The sequence below is a fragment of the Gossypium hirsutum genome, chromosome A06, assembly GCF_007990345.1.
Source record: "Gossypium hirsutum isolate 1008001.06 chromosome A06, Gossypium_hirsutum_v2.1, whole genome shotgun sequence".
NCBI lineage: Eukaryota > Viridiplantae > Streptophyta > Magnoliopsida > Malvales > Malvaceae > Gossypium > Gossypium hirsutum.
Genome location: NC_053429.1, coordinates 120,839,136 through 120,863,627, shown reverse-complemented (window position 1 = coordinate 120,863,627; position 24,492 = coordinate 120,839,136). Strand labels below are relative to the sequence as shown.

Genomic DNA, 24,492 nt, shown 5'->3' with positions numbered 1-24,492 from the left:
TCATAAAGCAAACAAAATCTAAAAAATTCAAAAAAAAGTTTTTAAATTTCTATTTGTTTCCAAAAAAAAACGAAATTTTCTTAGAAGAACTTAGATTTTTTTAAAATAAAACCATAAGAAAATTACAGTATAAAATTTAAACTTATAAAAAAATTATGTTTTTTGTATATAAATTTATAGAAAAATATTACCAAGGTCATCATTTTTTTTCAAAAAAAATAAAATTCATTTCAATATTCCAATAATCTGGGTCATTTTTGGAAAAAGGATATTTAATCAATTTCTTTTTTTACTTTTGGAATTAAAACTGTATTCTTGAAAAATTAAAAATTAAAAAAAATAATCTAAAAAAAACTAAATTTAGATAAATTTGTAAATTCATATTTTTGAATTTACATAAAAAATTTAAGAATATTATAAAAATTATAAAAATAAATATATTGGCATAATAAAAATGCTTTCTATAGTTTAAAAATTGAAATTATAAAAAGCATTTTATAAATATTATATTTTTTTAGTTTTCAAATATTTTTAGAATATACGAATTTAAAAAATAGAAAATTTGTATTATTATAAATTCTTTTTTATTGTAATTCTATAAAAAAAAATCTGTTTTTTTTATGAATTTCTTTTTTGGATTTCTTTATATATTGAAAAGAAAAATTGTTTTATGACTGAACATCGTTTTCGTGGCTTTGACGTGGTGTTTATACATGTGCAATTTTTTTTATTGGTCGTTCAATCATCATATCACTAAATTTGGTGAAAGTATCTTTCAAGTCCCTCTATTATAGAGACTAAATTAAATTAATCCCTCAACTATTAAATGAATTAATTTAATTCATATATTATTAAAAAAGATAGAATAATATGAATCTACAATAGAATTGTTGAAAAAATGACATGAAAATTGTTTCTACACAAATAAATAAATTCATTTTTAATTTTTTAAAAACATTATAGATATAAATTTTTTTTCCAAACACAACTTAAAAGAGTTTTCTTTCAATAGTACTTGTCATACATCACAAATTTGTTTTTCTTCACTTAACAATTAAATTTAATTTTTTCGATTGGTATAAGCATTGCTGTCAATGTAGGAGGATGTGAGTTCGAGTATGATAAAGCACATTATCTTCCTATTTATGGCTTGAGGAGGGGCTATAGATAACTTTAGGCATTGTGTCAAAAAAAATATGATCGAAATTTGTTAAAAAGAAACAATTTAATTTAATTTTTGAAAATTAATTCATATAAAAATTTATGAAAAGATAGTATTAATTTGAATTTGAATCTTCAACTTTTTTTGGAATTGATTTTTCTTTTTCTATATACTTTATAGCTTTTTTTATGAAATAATATTTAAGATAATAAAACTCTTCAAAATTCAAGTTTAAATTTGAAACTCATTGGATTATTTATTTATTTCCTTTTCTTTTTCCTTTTTTCTTGTAAAGCCTGTTAAACAGGTCATGCTGCGAAATTGGAAGATAAAATAAGCAAACTCGCTAAGCTGTTTTACTCGCCATACGGAACTACCACGCGTTAGATACTGGTATGCCTTACGCGCCCGCGAGGTGATAAACACACGCTTTGGCAACCTGAATTAATGAAACACTGAAACAGTTACCTAATTTTGACCAAATATTTAACTTCTTTTCGCTAATAATGAATTAAAATATACCTATAATTCAATTTTCATTGAGCTTTTAATAAAAATAAGGAAATTAAAGACTCTTATAAAATAAATTAAATAATAAAAAATTATGAAATTTCACGTTCAAGTCTCATTTAGGTTTTTCAAATATATTTATACAATGAATTGGAAATGATAATAAAGTTACTAATTATTAAGGTTGGTGGTTAAATTGGTTTGTTTGTTCGGCTTCTTAATAAATAATTGACTTAATCGATCTGCCTCTACTCATAAAACAAATCAATCAATCGATTTAGGTTTAACTAATTTAATCAGAACTGCTTAATTAACTTAACGCATTTGTATTCAACACATCTATATTAATCAAACTCTTCATTTTAGTTATCCGTATTCAAGTTTCTATTTCATAAACAACCCCAACACGCTCTTAAGCTCTTTAACGGTATAAACACCTCTTTACTCTAAAATTTTGTCTATGTCTCTCATTGCCAAAACTTAAATGTGATTGTGAGCCATCACAAGTCATCATGTGCCAACGACGTTTCAAACTTTTAAATGTGGGAGAATGCCTCTTATTTTGACCAAAGTTTATTTTAACTTTTATTTTCCTAGTTAAACTCAGTTTTTAGCTTCCCACTTAAACTCTAATTAATCTAGAGTTGTTCTAGTAATATATGCTACAAATTTACATAACCAAAAAAAAAACACTTTTTAGATTTAGAGAATTTTGTTCTTTATTTCGAAGGGTTTTTCTTGTGGGGCTTCGGGTTTTTTTTAATCCTCTCTATCTTTTGTACTCTTATTTATTATAGTGAAATCTCCTTTTACCTGTGGTTTTTTTTATCATTTTTTAAGGAATTTTTTCATGTAAAATTTGTGTATTCAATTCTTATTTTATTCACTTTGTTTATTGTTTAATCGGGTTTATCCCCTACAAACTGGTATTAGAGCAAATTAAATTGCAATCAACTCGTTCAAAGATGGCAACGTTAAGGTTCGATATTGAGAAGGTCGATGGAATTGCAAATTTCAATTTGTGGCAAGTTCGGATGACGGCAATACTGGTTAAAAAATGTCTAAAAAATGTCGTTACAGGGAAGAAGCGCAGATATGGATCAACTAAAATGGGAAGAACTTGATGAAAAGACTCTATCCATTATTCAATTATGCCTCACAAATAATATGTTACAGGAGGTTATAATGGAGAAAACAACATTTGCATTATATATGACGAAATCTCTGGCCAATATGTTAGCATTAAAACAACATCTCTTCATGTTTAGAATGGCTGAAGGTGAGTCCATTAGAACTCATATTAGCGAGTTTGTTACCTTTCTTAATGACTTAAAGAATCTTGAAGTAGAAATTAGTGACAAGGATCAAACTATGTTATTTTTATGCTCTTTGCCCTCTTCTTATAAAACTATCAGCAAAATTGATTTATGAGAGAAATCATCTCTTATTCGAGGATGTGAAGGGGAATCTTTTGAGCAAGGATAAACTTGACAATGAGTGAGGCCCAAAAAAAAATCATACGGGCAAATAGGTCACGTTAAGGCAGAATGTTGGAAACTTCAAAATAAAATAAAAAAGGATGCTAAAAAAGACAAGAAAGATAAGCAGAAAGCTGAAGTTTTTGATGCTAGTGTAGCTAAAGACAGAAGTGATGATTTATTGTTGGTGTCAACGAGCGAAAGCTTTCATTTTACTTCCGAATTGATCTTAGATTCATGGCCTTTTTATCACATGTGTCCCAATAGGGACTGGTTCTCCACGTACAATTCTATTGTATGTGGAGTTGTATTGATGGGGAATAACTCTCCATGTAAAATATTCAGAACCAAAACATTACAAATTAGGATGCACGATAGAATTATTTGGACACTGTCAAATGTCAGGTATGTTTCTGATTTAAAGAAAAATTTTATCTCATTGGGAATTTTGGATTCTAATGATTGAAGAATAGTCATTGAGTCAACTGGCTTAAAAGTTTCTTGTGGAGCTCTTGTTATGATGATAGGACAGAAAAAGGGCAACCTATATGTTTTGCAAGGGTTAACGATTATTGGTGCAACTATGAGTAACGAAGAAAAACCAAAATTGCCACCATGTTGTGACAAGAATCAACCTAACGTCGTGACAACATAACATTACTCTTTCTCTACCGATTCCGATTCAACCAAAATTTAGCACATGCAAATGGGTCATATGAGTGAGAATTGTATGACATTCTTGTGCAATAGAGGTCTTCTCAAAGATGCTGGAGTTGGTAAGTTAGGTTTCTACGAGCATTACATTTTCGAGAAACAATCCTGAGCTAGTTTCAATTCAGCAGTACACAGAACAAAAGAAACTTTAGATTATATTCATTTTGATTTATGGGGTCCATCTTCTGAAATCTCGAAATGAATATAATCATCAAACAGTTTTGTCAGAAGATGGACCTTATAAATCCATAAATCGGAATAAATATAATCTAGAGTCTCTTTTGAGCGTTTAAAGATGGACCCCATAAATTGGAATAAATATAATCTTCAAACAGATTTATGGGGTCCTTCTTTTGACAAAACTTTGAATATAATCTTCAAACTGATTTATGCATCTTCGGGAAACAAACCCAAGTCAATTTCAATTTAGCAACGGACAGAACAAAACTTTCATTGATGATCACTCCAAAAAAGTTTGGATTTCTTTCTTAAAACAAAAAAACGAAGTCTTCAAAATATTCAAATAGTAGAAGCCACTGTTAGACAAAAAACTAGAATATCTGTAAAAAGATTGAGAACGAATAATGATCTTGAGTCTTGTTCGTTGGAGTTTAATGATTTCTGCAAACAAAAAGGAATTGAAAGACATCGAACCGTTGTTGGAACTCTATAGTAGAATGGAGTTGTAGAAAGAATGAACAGAACCTTGCTGGAAAAGGCTTGATACACGCTTTCTAATGCAGGATTAGGGAATGAATTTTAGGTTAAAGCCATAAACTTGACAAGTTATTTGGTAAATCGATCTCCTCATTGAGCATTGAACAGTAAAGTTCCAAAAGAGATATGGTTAGGTAATCCTTCCATTTATTCTAATATTAGAATTTTCGGTTGTCCTGTTTATGCTAAAGTTAGCCAGGGAAAAGTTAAACCAAGGGTCATTAAATGCATCTTTCTGGGATACTCTGTCGATAAAAAATATTTTAAGTTGTGGTGTTCAGAATCTGACAAAATAATTGTTAGCTGAGATGTTACGTTTGATGGATCTACCATGTTTCGATTAGAAAAAAAGGGGACTTCTACTTTTAAAGACACAATAAATTAAAGTTTCTCGAGCAAGGTGAAGTCAAAAGCCAAAACAAAAGGTGATGTCCAAATGAGCAAATGCCCAATATCGCAACAACACGATTAAAAAAGGTCTCGTCTGAACAAAAAGTCATACAACATCACGACGACACGAAAAAATTCTAATTCCTACAAGATTGAAGTTGTTTCAGATCTATTTGGGGTTTCATCTGACCCTCAAGTACCCTCACCATCTCAATTAACTAATTATAAGTTAGCTTGTGACAGGAAAATGTGGGAAATTCGATCACCATGGAAAAATTGTGAAAGAAACCTAGTGGCTTATGCCCAAAGTGTTGCCTAGAGTATTGATTCAACTGATCCTTCATGTTATTATAAGGCAATTCTGTTGGAAAATCGGGTTTGAAAAACGTAGCAAAATTTTTTTAGGGAAAAATCAGAGTTTTAATTTTTTTTTCAAAAATAAGAATTTGGTTGTGATATCTAAAGCAATAAGTACTTAATCAAAATTGTACCTTTTCGATTCATCTAGGATGAACACTTCGACCGAGTAGTTTTCTTTGTTATTCTCAAGCTCACGTCTGTCGACTGTGGGCTCATTTCAAATAAAAAAATTTCCACAAGAATTACCAGTGGGGTAATTTCACAATTTCTCTAAACTTTTAGACCAAATTGTAAATAAGAAAAATATCTCTTGAATTCAAGTGTGTGTAAATAACGACCAAAAGCTCTCTTTATATAAGGAGAGTTTAGAGAGTTCAACTATGATTAAACTTAATCACTTTAATACTAAATTTAATCTAATATTTATCAAGATAAATATTAGTTTAAATTTAATATTAAATCTTATTTAATTAATAGAATATTTATCTATAAGATAAACATTAAATTAAATATTAAAATAATCACTTTAATATTAAATTAATAAAATACTATTAAGATAAGTATTAAATTAAATTTAATATTAAATATATTAAAATAATATTATTTTTGAAATAGTTAATCTGAATCAAATCCTTTCGTAGAGTCCCAGTAGGAGTGTAATTCTTCCACTGCTCGATCATCGAAGACCCATGACCGCCGACCATTTCTTGGCTACCGGAATGCCGCCATCGCAGCCACCGGTACCCTGACTTGGTTCGGTTCAGGCTAGTGACGGCCTGACCAATTCGACCTAGCCACCGGTTGGACAGTCGGCCCAGTTTTACATATTTGGCCCAGTTTGACCAATTTTTGAGTCTTAGTCTCGATTTTGGGCCTCGAGCCCAATTTATGATTTCAAGTCCAATTTTCAAGTTCAATTACCCATTAGATCAATTGTTTGACTTGAAAATTAATTTTCAAAAATATCATACTATTTTAATTAATTTGATTTTACTTGATCAAAATTAATTTTCTCAAAAATCACTTAGATTTTCCAAATTAATTTTTCAAAAAATTCTTTAATCAAATTATCTAGTTGAACAATTCTTACAACCACCTAATTTAATTCCATTTCGAATAAATCGACTCAATTAAATTATTTCCAAAGGCATAGAATTTCCTTTTGATTCAAATACAGTCTGATCGAGTTTTTGTTAAGCTAGCGTAAGGACTAATCAGACATATAAAATTAGGCTTTAGTAATTCACAATTACTTAATCATGGAGCCAGTCCACAAGAAGTACTATGATTGAAAACTCCTTATTGTAAACTCTTTACAAAAGCAATTCATCCAACTGCTTTGTCCAATGACATTGTCATGTGTGTTACCTTCATATGATATCCTTGATTCCTTTAAGTTAAATTTGTTCACTTAATACAATCCTATTTTATCTCATTGTCACCATTGGGTCTTCTTAATGATTAATATAATCACTGTCAACAAATTACTGTGATAAATTTCTCGTTCGAGAATAAGCAACGCATGGCCACATTCCATATTTATCAATCCACACAATGCCAATGAGAGGATATCGTGAACTCTTTAATTGAGCTAGCTATGAATTCTACTATTGCCAGTAAAGCCATGCCATACAAAAGTCATGTACCCAAGCTATCAGTTTGATCATCTTTAGAGCATAAACATCCACTTATATCAAAGCACATGAGTTACATACGCATAATCAATGACTAACTTAGAATTTAGGTAAATCACACTATGAATGTCACAAGTGAATTTATTCACAAACAGATTCAGAATTAATTCATCTTGGATCCAGTCTAATGTATCATTCTTTCAATGAATACATCTATGTCTCTACCCGTGCAGTCAATTGCTCTGATAACCAACACTAGTCATCTCCTTAATTGGAATTGTAGACAACATAATAATCTTTCTCAGTTTTTGAATCAAATGGTTGCTTTGGTTTTACAGGATTACAGACTCGTTTAGATTATCTACTGACGCAATTTATCTTTCTCGCAATGTAAACATTCTTATAGTGCCACGTATCATCAGTCTGAACTTAGACAATCAACGAGCTAATATTTGCTTATTACAACTTCGCTATGCATGCAAATTATGGACAGAAATGCAGTAGACATAACATGAAATGTAAAAATTTATTTATTCATCGTTCAAATATATAGAAAATAATTACATATCTACTACAATATGGGCACATTTCCCGATAAGTTCAAGCCTCCGGTTCTAGAAAATGACTCGTTGCAATGGAAGAAGAGATGAAGCCGTTTCAAAAGGATGAGACTTGAAGGCTAGTTAAACCACCAATCAGTAAAAGAATCGTTGGTTACAAATCAGTGTTTAAAAAAAAGGAAGGTTCGGGTCCTAATGAAACTAGGTATAAGGCAAAAATGGTTTCAAAAGGCTACAATAAGTGGAAGAAGTTGAGGAGTTGATTTTCATGATATTTTCTCTTCCGTTGTGAAACATACGTCCATTGGGTGCTTTTGGCCTTTGTTGTGTCAAATAATCTTGAGTTAGAGCAGTTAGATGTAAAGATTATTTTTTTTCATGATGATCTTGAGGAGGACATCTACATGCAACAACCGGAAAGCTTCAAAGTTAATGGTAAAGAAGATCATGTTTGTCTCTTACAAGTCTTTGTATGGTTTGAAGTAGTCTCTTCAGTAGTGGTATAAAAAGTTTGACTCCTTCATGTTGAGTATTAGTTTTTCTTGAAGTAAGTCTGACAGTTGTATTTATCTATAATGTCTTGATGATGGTTCTTTTATATATTTGTTACTTTATTTTGATGATATATTAATTGCGGCTAAGAATCCATATGAAATTAATCATCTTAAAACCATGCTTAACTCTAAGTTCGAGATAAAACATTTAGGTGCAGCAAAGAAAATTTTGAAAGATAGACATCTCGGGAAATTATTTTTATCGCAACAAAGGTATATCAAGAAGATCCTTGAGCGATTTGAGATGCAAGATGCAAAACCGATAAGTACTCCTTTAGCTACACACTTTAATCTCTCAATTTCATATTCTCCACAAAATGAATAAGATGAAAGGTACATGTCTAAAGTACCTTATTCAAGCGTAGTTGGAAGTTTGATATATGCAATGGTATGCACTCATCCCGATATTTTACATGCTATTAGTGTTGTTAGCCAATACATGGCCAATCCTTTTAAGTTACACTGACATGCATTTAAATGGATTTTTAGATATTTACGAGGTACTTTTAACATGTGCTTAGAGTTTGGAAGAACTCAAAAGGGTTTAGTAAGATATGTTGATTTTGATTATGCAGGAGACTTTGATCAAAGGAGGTAACTTACATGTTACCTATTTGCTTTTGAGAATTATGCCATTAGTTGGAATGCGACACTTCAAGCTACAATGGCTTTGTCGACTACTGAAGCAGAATACATGGCAATTACAGAAGTAGTAAAAGAAACAATAAGGTTAAGGGGTCTATTAAATGAACTGGTAAGTGAAAAAGGGGCAGTTGTCTTATATTGTGATAGTCAAAGTGCCATACATCTCATTAAAGATCAAATACATTACAAGAGAATGAAGCACATAAACATTCGTTATCATTTTGTTTGAGAGGTGATCATTCAAAGGGATGTTCATATTCTTAAAATTTGCACAAAACACAATCCAACCGACATGTTGACAAAAAGCCTTCCAGTTTTAAAGTTCGAGCATTACTTGGACTTGGTAAATATCTGACGAAGAATCAGTTAAGCCCATAATGGGGCTCAACAAGGGAGTTGGTCCGGATACGAGTCAAGGTGGATATTTTTGGGAAAATGCCTCTTATTTTAACCAAAGTTTAATTTGGCTTTTCTTTTCCTAGTTAAACTCTTCTTTTAGTTTCCTATTTAAACTCTGATTAACCTAGAGTTGTTATAGTCATATACATTACGAATTTCAGCCTATAAATAGGCCTTAGTTATTTTAGGTTTTACACAACAACAAAAATTATTTAGATTGAAAGAATTTTGTTCTTTGTTTCAAAGGGTTTTCTTGTGGGGCTTTGAGTTTTTCTTTTAATTCACTCCATCTTTTGTACTCTCCTTTATTATAGTGAAATCTCCTTTTGCCCGTGGTTTTTTACCCTCACTTAAGGAGTTTTTTCACATAAATTTGCATATTTGATCTTTTCGATTCTTATTTTATTTATTTTGTTCATTGTTTGATCGAGTTTATCCCCTATATTAAACACATTTGTTATTTCCTTTTTCTATTTCCTTTTTCCTTCCCCATTTTGGTTTTTAGTTTTGTTTTCCCAAAATACTTACCTGTTAGTGTAAATTTAACCAAAAAGTGCAGACCCCCAATCTTTCTGACTTCCTCTTAGTGTTGTTGAATCATATTTGCATCGTTTGTTGGCTTCTTACTTGACCGGTTTCAGTGTAGGTGGTCTCTGAAGTCCTAAATCCCAAGTGAAAAACTATTTCAATCTCCTCCTCAGCTTGCAAGATCATTGTCAAAATTGTCCATAGCCCCATTTCCTGCCATTTATTCCATCATTAAGATCTCAAAAACTTCATTGGCAACCTCCCTAACTAGCTTCAACAATCAATCTTTTTTTTAAAGAGCTCTACAGCTTGAAAAGCCTCTGGCAGTAAGTAATTGGCTGCCACCCTTACTTGTGGCCTTTTTCACTCCATCTGCCAACCACTAGACAATTTTTCGATGTGATGAGGATCATTTTCGAATAATAAGTTTTGGAATCGAGGTAATCATTTTCTTTTCTCAGTAAAGGTTATCATTGCGGCATTGACATTACACTTAGCCTTTTCTAAGACTATTTCTTTTGCTCGAGTGTAATGATTGGTCTTTTTTATTTGTCAATGACAACCTTTACTCGATTAGCCTTAGATGACTCATGTTATCTTTCCAAAGTTTTAGACATCTTTTTTTGGTTAAGAAACGAAGTTTTCATCACTACGAAAATGATAATATTAGAAAGAGGTTCATTGCATCAAGGTGAAAGGTAATTGCTCACTTTGATGGTTAACTGCAATTATAGTGGCTTTGAATCCTCCCCTTAGCTCCCTTTCGATGTTTAGCGATAGAGGTTGGTTCAAGTGTTGGATCCTCCCAGTTGTCCAAATTGAGCTTTACATTTATCGACTTTTAGGGCCTTATTTTGTATTGGTAAAAATATTGGTTCTTGTTCATTTATATTGAACTTGTTAAAAGTTGTCTTGTTTGAAACTTTCACTTTTTTCACTTGCACCAAATTTGGCTCTCAATACTTGTAAAACTATCTCATATATGAAAGTTTCTGATCGATAAAAAAAAGTATTCATATTCAACATATATATATGTTAAGATATTTTTCTAAGAAATGAGAGTTTTTGTTTTGGTAGTTCATACTCTTTTGTAGATTGTTTCTTAATTTTTAGTTATCCAGCTGCTATTTGATAAATAAAACATATAGTTTAACTTCCTCTCCTTTGAGTCTATTTTCTTATTAAAGTCTTTTATTCAGTTGTAGCAAGAACTCTCAGTTAACAGTGATATCCAAGCCAGGTTATCAAAAAGCAAAATCAAAGGTAGCAATTTTTTGTATTCCATGGCATTTGAAAATTTCGTGCAACTAGCAATACCTTGCTTCGATGGTCGTTATGATCACTAGAGCATGCTAATGGAAAAATTTCTAAGATCAAAAGAGTATTGTCAAATTGTCTCAGATGGAGTGCTAGAGTCAACAACAACAATGTCAGACACAAAAATAGAAAGAATGAAGTTGAAGGATCTTAAGGTCAAAAACTACTTGTTTCAGACCATTAAAAGTTCAATCTTGGAGTTAATTCTTTGTAAAGATATCTCCAAGCACATTTGGGACTCCATGAAGAAGAAATATCAAGAACCAAATAGGATCAAAAGACAACAATTGCAAGCTCTACTATTTGAATTATTATTCATTTAAATTATACATATTTTTTAAACTACTAATCTTTTTTAAAATATTATTCATTTAAATTATACATATTTTTCCTTTTCACCTCGAGAGCGTGTAACGTAATGTAAATTTATTTATTTACTTTTTCTTGTGTAATAACAAATTTAAAAGGTAATCTAAAACTAAAGTTTATTTTTTTCCATCAATATGAGGATGTTTTAAGGGTAAGTATATTTCCCCTAAAGTTGGCAATTGAATTTGTATTATGTTATATAATTTAGCACTATCCTAATAACTTTGTTAGTTGGTGCTGGCGTGACACTAATAATCAATCTGATGGCGACACATGGTAGTCTCTCAGAATACTACGTGTCAAACATAAATAAAAATAAATAAATAAATCTATCAAAATATTTAAATTAATAAAAAATATAATTTTTTCACATAAAAAATGAATATGTACAAATGGTTGTTCATATTAGATGTACCTCGACAACCATTTATTTAGGTTCATTCCATGTGCTTTTAGTAATTATATATATTTATAAAATATCAATTTTTTAGATTATAATTATTTTTAAATAAATATAAATATAAATTTATAAAAATGTATACAATTAAAAATATATAAAAATCCTACAATATTTTGAAAAATATAAAAATATAAAAAGTATAATTTATATAAATATATAAATATATAAAAAATAAAAATTTATAAATTTAATTTTCAAAAAAATTTAAATTTATAAAAATATATAAAATTACTAAAAGCACATCTAGAATAAATTTGGACAAATGATTATTTAGGTGTAGTTGAATCTAGACAATCATATGTCCAAGTTCATTCTTGATGTGAAACATTTTTTTATTACTTTTATATACTTTATATTTAATAATAGTATAAATAACATGATATTTTATTAAAAAAAATTAAAAGTATATAAAATCAATAAAAACACATCTAGAATTGATTTGGAGAAACTGTTGTCCAGATTCAAACGTATTTGGACAACTAATTTGTCTAAGTACATTTTTAATGTGGAAAATATGCTTTTTTTTAATTTATATATTTTTAAATATTTTTTGTTTTTATTTATATTTGACACATGACATTTTAATAGGTTGCCATGTGTTACCACCAAATAGACTATCAATGCCATGTCCAAAATAAACTAACGATGTTATTATAAATGTACCGAGCCATGTGATGAGATACAAGTTAAGGTACCAATTAAGTTAAAAAAATATATATCAACTTGGTACAAAAGTACAATTTGAGGGCCAAAATGTATATTAACCTTTTTTTAAGTTTTTTTTTGTAAATTGATCCTAATATTTTAAATTTAAATTAGAATCTTCGGCTCTTTTTTTATTTTTTACTTTCTAATCCAAATTTCAAATTGAATATTCTATTTTTTTCTTTTTTATATACTTTATAACTTTTTTTCAAATTATATTAGATAATAAAGATCTTTAAACATTCAAGTTTAAGGGTCCGTTTGATTACCAGTAAAATATTTTCCGTAAAATGATTTCTGGAAAATATTTTACTTTTCTGTAAAATGATTTACTGGAAAATATTTTCTGGTATTTGATTGAATCTGTGTAAAATATTTTCTGCTGTTTGGTAGATTTCCTGAAAATATTTTCCGGAAAAGCTGTTTTTACATATATTAATATATATTAATAAATTTTTATATTTTAAATTGTTTTTACATATATTGAAATAATTTATTTATAAATAAATCAAATTAAATATAAAATAATACTCAATTATTAAAATATAAAAGCATTACAAACTACTTCCAAAATTTACTAATTAGTAGTGAATCAATTATAGTGATCTCCTGATGAAATTACGCTCAGCATAAAAGCAATTACGAGAAAAGAATTCAATGCCAAAGTACAAGATAAATGGAACTAGTCATTACTTGGTTTGAGGTTAATGCTTGCAATAGAGGGATCAACACATTCGGTTGATAACTTTAAGAAATTGATTCCAGGTCAATTATTCATCTGAATCATAAAATGGGAAAAAGAACAATAAAATTAATGATACTGAGACAATAAAAATTATAACAGATAGAAGATTGTTGATCTTGGTCTTCCAGATGTCGATGTTTGCACCAAAGATGCGGCAACTCTCATTAACAGCCCATTACCGCACAATTATACACAAAAGCACCTGCCTGTGCCTTGACAGCAAGCACATTCCACTCTTGTCCATCCCTGTTTCCCTCCTCTGGATTCTAAGAATGCAGAACATTTACTCCATCATCATGCCCTCCATGACCTCCAGCTCCTATTACTAGTAAATTGTTTCCGCATGCTTTAAATGCCAGCCCCCAACCGTAGGAAGAGTCCGCCCTCACAGGTAGTCTCTTCACAACACTCCATGAGTTATTAACCTTATCATATTTCTTAACTTCATTAGTTTCTTAATTAGCAGAGTAAAGCTGATTATTTACAACAACAACTAAAGGAGGTGAACGCATAGCAAGATGAAACGTACCTGCATCGCGACCAGGGTACATATTTTCTATCCTCCTCTATGACCTTGTCTCAATATTGTCTCTAGACCTCTGCCAAAAAATGCAATAGAATGTTCTTATAGTCTCGAGACAAAAGAGTAGAAGTGCAGAAAATAGAATTTCAAGATATGCTAATGGTCTCCTACATGCTCTTAAACATGTTCAACATGTTACCAACTCATTTCACAAACAATTGGCATATGAAAACGAGTCCAAAATATAAGATCTCAGACCAAATCATCAGGCAAATATTTGCAACATGTAATATATACTTAAAACATGTCAAAACCTTTACCAAAGTTCAACAAAGATATACATTAATAGAAATTTAACACTGAAACAAACTGAAGCAAATCAGTAATTTACAAAAACAAATACCATTATGCACCATTATATCTACAGTAGTTAATCAAATTCATGAATATCCAATATGCATTAATATTTCGTCAGTTTTTTCTTTCTTTCTAAAAGGATGGTCCCCCTTTGTGTTTTCACCCATTGATAAATGCTATACTTCTTCCTGCGGTCTTGACTCCTCCAACAGTATATACATACATATACATGGCTCATATTTTTACTATAATAAAAAACTGAAAGACATATGCATAATATATATAATTAAAGCACTTGTTTTTCTTACCAAAGTTGCAAGCCAAACTAACCAAATCAGGTCTTAGTTTAACCAAACTAACCTAGTACTTATTTCTGAAAAAGTAAAAAATTTTATGTCCATTTTGAAGAATAACCCCATCTAATTGAAACCACCAATTTTTAAGCTGTAAACCCACAAAATTCCTACATCGTTTAACCATCAAAATTCCTACATCGTTGCAACCAATTACAATAGCTTATTCCATTAAAATAGTCATATAAAAAGGTATTTAATAATCAGCATAATGGCAGAGATCTTCTAGTAGTCAAACTTATTTTAACATTGAATTTTCTAAGGAAATTTGGATTGAACTAAAAGTCTTATTGGTATTTTTGATTGGTTTGTTTCTCAAGCATAAAGTCTTTATATATGAGCTGCTAACAATTTTTAATATTCAAGAAATAAAAGATCAAATCTCAAGCATAAAGTCTCTCTATTTGACATTTTTAAACAAAAACTTAACAGTAAGGATAATCACCTCAATACTTCTTTTTAATCCATTAACTCAATGCTAAAACTAAACCATGGAATCAATTATAATGCAAAGGAATAAAAGCATTAACAATTTATTCCAGTAAATAAGACCCACGGCATTCAGAATATCATAGTATATTTAAGGAAATATTAAGAACAACCTATATACCATTCCAACAACATTAGCAAAAAAATAGTTTATTGCTGAAAAAAAACCTTAGCTAAAAACTGAAGCTTTGAAGGTAGAAATATAACAATGAGTTTATTTTGTTAAAAAAACTTGAAAGGAAATGTTGAGATTTTTATAGAGAAAATAGCAAGAAAATTAAAAGGGAAAGCTTCCCTTAGTGAAGAAGTGGGGGTCGAGTGGTGTAGGGAAGAAGAGGATGAGTTTTCATCCTTTTTCCGATTTCTGGAAAATCCAGCAAAAACCACCAATTTTAAGCTGTAAACTCATAAAATTCCTCCATGGTTTAACAATAAACAATAACCCCATTTCATTGATCCACTAGCAATTACTAAAAATCTAGCTTAAAAAGTCATAAATTATGAAAAAAAGGAAAAGAAAATTGATTTTGTTGATCATCATATCAGACTAAAGAGAAAGTGAAATTGAGCCAAAAAAAAACTTGAAGCTTTTGGGTGACTCACCGACAGATCTATGGAGCAGAAAGATGGAGAAGGAAGACGAAGCTGAGAGACAGAAATGGTGAGGCAGAGATGAGGAGGAGAGGCGGAAGCTTTGAGGAAGGGAGAACCACTGCTGCTTAGAAGAGAATGGAAAATGTCTTACGGCTTAGAAATTGGTAAGACATTTTCCGGAGGAATGGCTTTGATTTTACCGTGTTTCGGAAAATGTTTTCCTAAAGGAATTCATTTTCCCCCAAACAAACACCGGAAATTAAGTAAAATGTTTTCCGGAAAACATTTTACACCAAACAAACGCACCCTAAATTTGAAAACTGACTCAGAGGACTTTATTTATTTTCTTTCTTTTTCCTGTTTTTTTTTTTACACAATTTAGAAAGACAAACAAGTCTTGCTATAACTGTGAACTCGCAAGGCCTCTTTACTCGCCGTGTTCAGCCACCATGTGTTAGGAAATGGAACAGGTTATGCTCCTACGAGGTGGAAAACACACGCTTAGTCAACATGACATCAATGTAATTTTTATTTTTATTTTTATTTTCTAAAGCATGCATTTCTTCATCAATTGATGGAAGAAGGTAGAGAATAATTTTTTGTTATTTTAGGTTGCAATTTGTGTGTGTAATTTTGTAAAAAATATAAATTAAATAATTTATATAATATTACAAATTGTACACCATTAAACGCAGTGGCGAATCTAGAGATTGGCAGGGCCCCGCCCCCTAAAATGAAAATTGTCCATTTAAATCATTTAGAAATTTTAAAAATTTAAATTAATAAAGATAAAATTACACTTTAACACCTTAGAATGATAAAAGTTTGATTTAGTCCTTTAAAAATTATAATGATATAAACTATTAAAAATTAATTTTAGCCCCTAAAAAATTTTCTGTCTTCGCCCTGGTTAAATAAAAAATAAATTAAATAAAAAATTAAACACATATACCCTATTACTATTTTTTCTCAAATTTAATGAGTCAAATCACATTATATTATCTCAATATATAAAGAAGTGATTATTAACTCAATAAAATAAGGGTAAACTGTATAAATAGTCATTTAATTTTTAATTTTTTTTATGTACTAAAAATAGTTTATAATTTAAATGCACAATATATAGTTGGATTAATTTAGTAATTTCCATCAAAATTGTAGATAGAAAACCCATGTGGTTTTTTTTTAAATTGTAATAATATTTAAAAATCTCCAACTAATAATTTCATTTTAAAAAAATTTAGCTTGGATTTATGTTTGCAATTTTAACGAAGGTGTCTAAATTTTAATTTTTTTAAGTCTACATCAACATTCTATGGTTGCATGATCCATGCTAATTTAATATAAATTAAGAAATAACAATAACGGTGAGATTAATGTTATGGTTGTATGATCCATTTTGGACTTAATATAAATTTCCCTTGGTACCTAATCAAGCTTAACCTCCCATTGTCATTGTAACCAGAGGCAAATCTGTCGGTACAAGTAGAGGATTTGATCTCTGATATTTGAAAATTTTCAGTTTAGTCTCTTTATAAATAGAGAAATTATGAATTAATATATATATATATAGTGAAATTGTACTTTCACCTTCAAAAAATAAAAAAATTGTAAATCAATTCTCTTATAAATAAAAAAATTAAATAAATTAATATATAATAAAATTACACTTTAAACTCCCTAAAAAAAAGTTATTTAATCACATTAGAAACGATGAAATTATAAATTAATACATAATAAACTTATATTTTAAATCTATGAAAAATTATAATTATATTTCTAACTTTTTTTTTTGAAATTGCCATTGTTTGTGCCTATAATTACATATTAACGAGCCATATCAATGAACAAGCATGTTCCCCACTTGAGTAGCGCCTCGCGACTAGGGGTGCTCAAATGGTTAATCGAACCGAATTATTATTAACCAAACTTTTTAACCATTTAACTGTTAACTGAATCAATTTTTTTTTAGAAAAAAATTAACTAAAGTGAAACATTTCGGTTAATTTGGTCAGTTAACCGAAATTTATATATTTTTGTTTTTTTTTGTTAAAAAAGTATAAAAATGTAAAAGAAAAAAATTGATAATGTTCATTTGATCAATTTAACTAAGTTAAAACTACATATAATTTGTATTATTAATTATTAAGTTCGATTAATTCGGTTAATTACCTTATTTTGAACCGAATTAATCGATAGCCGCATTTTCAAAAAATCATTAATTGACCTCCAACCGAATTAGATCGATTAACTAATCGATTAACCGAATTAGATCAGTTTGATCAGTTAATTCAATTTTAACCAAAATATGGACCCCTACTTGCTACTACTATCACTCTCAAGAATTACCTACCTTTAATCACAACCACTTCCAATTCATCAAACACCGCCCACAATTCCAAAAGGAGAATCGATGTGACACCAAAATCTTGCTAAACCCAATAATTGAAAAATTAGTGATAAATATATAACCTTGAATGGTTGATTTTTGTTAATACTTTACGTATCAATTATTTTTATTGATTTTTAAGTCAACAATTTAATATCAATGTCTAGTATTATTATTCAGTCAAATTAACTTATCAATATAAATAAAGCACAATAATTGAATTTTAACAAATTAAAATAAGAAGACTTCTTTGTCGATTTCTATAAAGCCAAAAGACGAAGATTCATTGTATTATTTACAAAAAAAAAAACAGACACGCATATATGAATATCAATATGATAATAATATCCCCTTTCTCTTGTACAAATATTCACCATCTTTTTACATCAAACAAAATATAAGCAAAGCATTAGTATTTACGTTACAATTTAATGGGAAAGGTGTTAACGTCACAACTCGAGTCCTACACTATGAGATGCCAACACAAATGACTCTTAACATATTAAACTTCTAGAGCATTGTAAAATACCAGATTCACTTGTCAATTCCTTAACAGATTCAGCATCAACAACCTTAAAATTTTGTTCTTGGTTATAGTTAGGCTTAGCTCCACCTACACTTGTTTGCTTATTGAAAGATGCTCCATTTTTAAATACATCCCCTACCGAATAAAATTTCCATAAACCTTTCTTTCTTTTTCTCCATGTTACCTCTTTGTTCCCAACATCATTCAGAGCGACGAAAAAATTTGCCTCACTCTTGATGCTGGGGCTCATGCTACCACCGATGGCATATTGTTCCCACCCTTGGTAGAAATTGTTCGCTACGTGTGCATATCCATGGTGAACTCTGCAATGTAATTTAATAAATAACAATTTCAAATAATTCATGTAAATATGCATTAAAAAACATGGAGCTCATCGATCCATAATTATTATTTACCTTGGCATTCTTTGGTTGCACTTAAGTCCGAAATGGTTGAAAATGACAGTGACCTTCATGTTTTTGTCTCTCAAATGACCATCGTCATGTCCGAGAAGCATAACTTTGTCTTGGTTCCTAAACCAGTTGTTCGACACGGTGATGTTGGTGGAACCGCGAGTGACATTGAGGAGGCCATCTTGGCACTCATACAATGTGTTATGATTGATCGACACTTTCCTTACGGTGACCAATCTTATAGCATCTCCATCCATTTGGCCTAAAAGGATCACCTTCGTGTTTGGACCCATCATAGTGCTAGGTGGTTGGGCCTTGCAATGGTGGATGCGAAGCCCATGGATGATTCTATCAGTCACTTGGTACACTAATAGGCATCCAGCACCAGTTATGTGGACATCAACGCCATGACCGTCGATGGCAGTGAAGCTACTTAAGAGAAGTGGTATTTAGAGTGTGATGGTCATGCTATTTTTGAATGTGATCCATACTTTTCCTTTAATCATTGTGGTTCCATAACGAAGGGTCCCTAATTTAGGACTCAAAGGGTCGTCGAAAGGATCAGTAACCTTGTACTTCACAACGTCTTTACCAATGTTGTTGATCATTTTGCCAGCAAAACTGATAGAGCATTTGGCAAATTGTTGTCGTTGACTCCGCCAAAGAGGGTTCCCTCTCCAACATTTATCGATTACATTAATATTAGCCAAACTCAAACTAGGACTTGCCATTAGAATAACCATGAAAAGGGCCAATGTGAAGCAACAAGATAAAGTTGTAGTATGTTGTACTCTTTTCTTGAGTGGAAGATGGAAGAATAAGGAGAGATTATTTATGGTTTTATACAGCAAAAAAATTGCCAAATTTGAGAGTTAAAAAATTTGTTCATAATGTTAAGAGGTGAATGTTATTGTTTTTTTTTATCGGATGCAAATAGTTTGGGTTGCTTTGTTAGTAACGAACTTCTTTTTTGTTGAGACAAAAAAGAGTTCATTTGTTTAATTTTAGTTAAATTTTACTAGTTGTCATTGTACTATGCATCAGTTGCGTATTTAATTTCTATACTGAATGTATTCCAATTAGGTCAATTAGGCCCTATGATTTTAGAATTTTTAAAATTTCAATCATGAGCCAAATGGTAGACATTATATTCATTAAGTTATATTTTGCTAGTTCTAAAATTGTATGCGAAATATAGATTATCACAAGTATAATGTCATGTCAATTTGGTATTTTCACATAATACTCATAAACATGTCACAAATGGATTTAACGACTATTGTTTGAAACAGAATTGAAATTTAAAAATTGAAGAAGTATAGAGACTAAAAATGATTAAATTGATAATAAAGACTAAACCTATAACTTACGCATATTATGGGACCAATAACAAAATTAGCGTAATTAATTTTGTATTACGATTTTTTAATTAATTTTTTTATTGCGATTTTTTTCGTATTTATTAAAATTAGTAGTGGCAAATTCTCTTAATCATTTGGATGGCAAGCACATTTCTATCATTCAATTGTAAATGGTAAGAATTCTTTTAATATATTTAATCTAATGTAATTTAATTATTTGGTTGTTATATTAAAATTTAAGATTTTGCATTTTTTTTATAATTAGTCAGAAAATTAGATTTTGGAGACGTATATTCGCAATCTATCCATTCTTCTATTGTCTTTAACACACTTGCAAGCACATTGGTGGAAAGATGGAGACCCAAGACACACGCATTTCATCCTCCATACGGCAAGTGAAATATCACACTCGAGGACGTGCAGTTACAGCTCAAGTTACCGGTGGATGAGCTGGTAGTGACTAGGTCAGTTGTCACTGTCGATTGGATAGATATATGCGAGCAATGTTTTGGGAAGGTTCCAGACACAATTTACGGAGCTCGGATGGATATGAATTAGTTGAAAATATATTTTGTTGGGCTCGATGTAGAATCAAGTGAAATTGAAAGAGAACAACACGCTCGGGTGTATATCCTTAAGATCATCAGAGGTCTCCTAATACCCGATAAATCGTGAAATCTTGTCCATTTAAAGTGATTACTAAAACTCGAGGACTTAAAGAAGTAGACCGACTCAATTGGGGGTTAGTTGTGTTGGTGATATTGTCCCGGGAGATGTGTTAGGTGACACAACCACAAAAAATTAAAGTTTGTGGTTACATGCTTCTATTGCAATCATGGGCGTGGTATCAGTTGCCATTTTTACATCCTCGAGTGGACTGCCTTTATACGTTCTCACTCGTAACAATGTAAAATTCATTATATAATATATTTATCACAATAAAATTATTTAAAATTTAAATTATTATATTAACATATTATTTCAATAGGTGGAACTATGTGCCGAGTTATGTGGGACTACCAGATAAGCTTCAAGATAAAAGGCTTCTGTTAGATCAACGATCGAAAGTAGATGTATGTATTTTTAAATTTTAAATTATATAACATTAATATAGTTTATGTTAAAATTAATAGTAAACATATAATTAAAATTATTATTATATTATAGTTTGCACGGATGTCATACACCAATTTGAGAATCCAACATACTTCTTATCTGAATTCTTGGTGAATCCCAACATTTGGCACATGAAGGTGCCATTGATAGTGTACGCTACGATGGAGATACACAAATTTGATAGAGTTATACGACAATTTGGGTTTAGGCAAACAATTCCATCGACACCCCAAGACATCAAAGATCTGCACAATATTGACTTTCGGGGTAGAACCGATGAAAATTGGGTTATATTCCATGTGTAATATATCAATATTTGGAGCCATAGGTATGACTTTATACCTAATTGCGAACCATTATCGCTCGAGAATTAGCTTGTGATCCGGAGTACATGCCATTAGGGGTGTTAAAACGATTAACCAAACGGTTAACTGAACCGAACTAGTATTAACCTGTTGGATCTGGTGCCCTAAGTGTAGTATTTTTGTCAATATACAATTGTAATTTTTTCGAACAGATTGGTTAATAAAACAAATTCATTGATTACATTAATATAATTCGTATAATTGTCCTCTCAAGGTTTTTGTACGCAAAGCAAAATGGAAGCAAATGTTGCTCATTAGTTGTCTAATGTTTAACTAATACTAAGCGATATTACGTGGTTGGATTGTAGTACAAAAAGACAACTTGTATTGGTAGATGAACCTAAACATTACTTAGTCTAATCGAAAATGATCAAAGCGATTGAAAGAATAATATGTCATCTATCAAGCCCAATTGGGGAGATGTTTTGTCTTGAGCATCGGAGCGGATGACTCCTACAAAATAGAGACATAGATGCGACTGACTCCCAAAAGCTTGTATTAGTAGACAGAACAACGGATGACTCCCAGAAGATAGGACCCAAGTAGAATAGATCTTGAATCTGTTTATGGGTTTATTTTCTTGTGATGTTCATAGTGTGACATATCTAAATCCTGAGTAGAAGGGGAACTATGTATGCGTGACTCATACACTTTGATGTGAGTAAAAGCCTAAGTTCAAATAGATAAGGAACCGAAAGTAGTGCATTGAGTGTATGACTTCTGTAGTATGTAGCGCTATTCACAACAGTGTAATTCATAGCCCAAAACATAAGTAAATGATATCCTCTCATTTGCATTACATAACTGATGAAATGTAAACATGGTCACGTGTTATCCATATTTGTGATGGATGACTTTATCACTATTTGATAGTGATTGACTTTTTATGAAGGAAGATGTAATGGTTACTATGAGATAAAATAAGAACATATTAGGAGAACGGATATTAACCCAAAAAGATCAATGATATAATATGAGGGTAACATACAAATGACAAGGTTATTGGATGGGTACTGAATAGTTGCTTTTGTAATGGTATGTCATTGGGGAGAGCTCAATCACGATACTATAGTGGAATGACTTCGTGACTAAATGAGTTTATAATTAGTAGGCGAAAAGCCAGATCTTAATTATAACTCATTTGAGCCTCAACTACATATGTCCAACTGGTCCCTCCACTAGCTCGTTGAAACTATAAATGAATTGCGTGTTTGAATAGAAATGAATAGAAAAAGAGAAATGAGAAACACTCAGGAATGATTATGGTTTTCTTCGAAATGGAGAAATGGAATCATTTGGAAATGAATGTAGGTTTTCAAAAATGGAAATGAAAATGAAATGGAAATGGAAATTTGCAATCATATATAAGATTACTTAAAAATTATGAAAGAATGAGTTTATGTTTTTGGACTGTTTAGAAGTCTGAAAATGAAAATAAATCATTCGGTCATAGTAAACGTGTTAAGTTATGACATATTAAACATATTTTTTCGAAATTTTACCAGGAGCAAAATCGTCAAAGTTTTACCAATGGTAAACTCGTCAAAATTTTGTTGGGGGTAAACCAGGGATGATATTTTTTTTATATAAAAAAATTAATGTTTATTTTAGGAAAGAGAAAAATTGAATTGGGTTGGATCGTATTACAGAGTACTGGGTCAAAAAAAGGTCTAGAAAGTACACGCAATTGGACCCGATGTGAAAGAGGCTCAAAACCTTTCATATAACATAAGGGGGTAACAACCCTAGTAGAAATACAATTGTGACTAGTTTACCCCTCTCCTACTCTAAGTAAGATGTTGTTTTTCGATTTAAAATATACTTCTACAACTCTACAAGGGTTCTACCTTCTCTTCTTATAAATAGACTGCACCAGTAGAACTATTTAAACAAATTTTGAGAGATTGTCATTGGACCGAAAAATAGAGAGAATTTATTCTCAACTTTTAAATATATTTTTCTAGAATATAAATTTTATCAGTTTTTATTAAAGAAGAGAGAATTTCTGTTTTCACCCTAAAAGGAAAACTTTTTCAAGTTCTGTGTTTTAGTTTAGTTGGTTCAAGCCTACACTTGAAGCAATTTGTGGTACGAGAATAACAGAGAAGATTGTTTAGTTGAAAGCCGAAAAACACCAAAGATCTACTTATCCGAAAATGCAAGTACGTATTCAGTTAAAGTTTGCTGCTATAAATATCATAAACATAACACCCACTTAAGTAGCGCCTCGCTACTATAACTTTTGAGAATTACTTGCATTTACTCCAAACCACTTCCAATTCATCAAACCACCCACAACTCCAAATAGAGAACCAATGTGATAATCGAAAAATTAGTGATAAATATATAAACTTGAATAATTGATTTTTGTTAATACTTTACATATAAATTATTTTTATTGATTTTTAAGTCAACAATTTAACATAATATTAAGTATTATTATTCAATCAAATTAACATATTAATTTACATAAAGCACAATAATTGAATTTGAACAAATTGAAGTAAGAGGACTTCATTGTCGATTTTTATAAAGTCAAAAGACAAAGATTCATTGTATTATTTATAAAACAAAATAGACACACGAATATGAATATAAATATGATAATAATATCCCCTTTCTCTTGTACAAATATTCACCCTGTTTTTACATCAAACAAAATATAAGCAAAGCTTTAGTATTTATGTTACAGTTTAGTGGGAGGGGTGTTAACGTCACAACTTAAGTCCTACCCTTTGAGATGCCAACACAAATGACTT

The 24,492-nt window shown here is 30.3% G+C and overlaps 1 long non-coding RNA gene and 1 pseudogene across 1 annotated transcript; both read right to left on the bottom strand.

The window, feature by feature from the left end:
• Window positions 1-13,168: 13,168 nt before the first annotated feature.
• Window positions 13,169-16,166, bottom strand: LOC121230736 (uncharacterized). Its single transcript, XR_005928866.1, has 3 exons — window positions 15,573-16,166; window positions 13,777-13,846; window positions 13,169-13,672 (listed from the first exon to the last, which is right to left on the bottom strand). It is a non-coding gene; the product is annotated as an uncharacterized lncRNA (long non-coding RNA).
• Window positions 16,167-18,446: 2,280 nt separating this feature from the next.
• Window positions 18,447-19,586, bottom strand: LOC121230735 (probable pectate lyase 16; annotated as a pseudogene).
• Window positions 19,587-24,492: the final 4,906 nt, after the last annotated feature.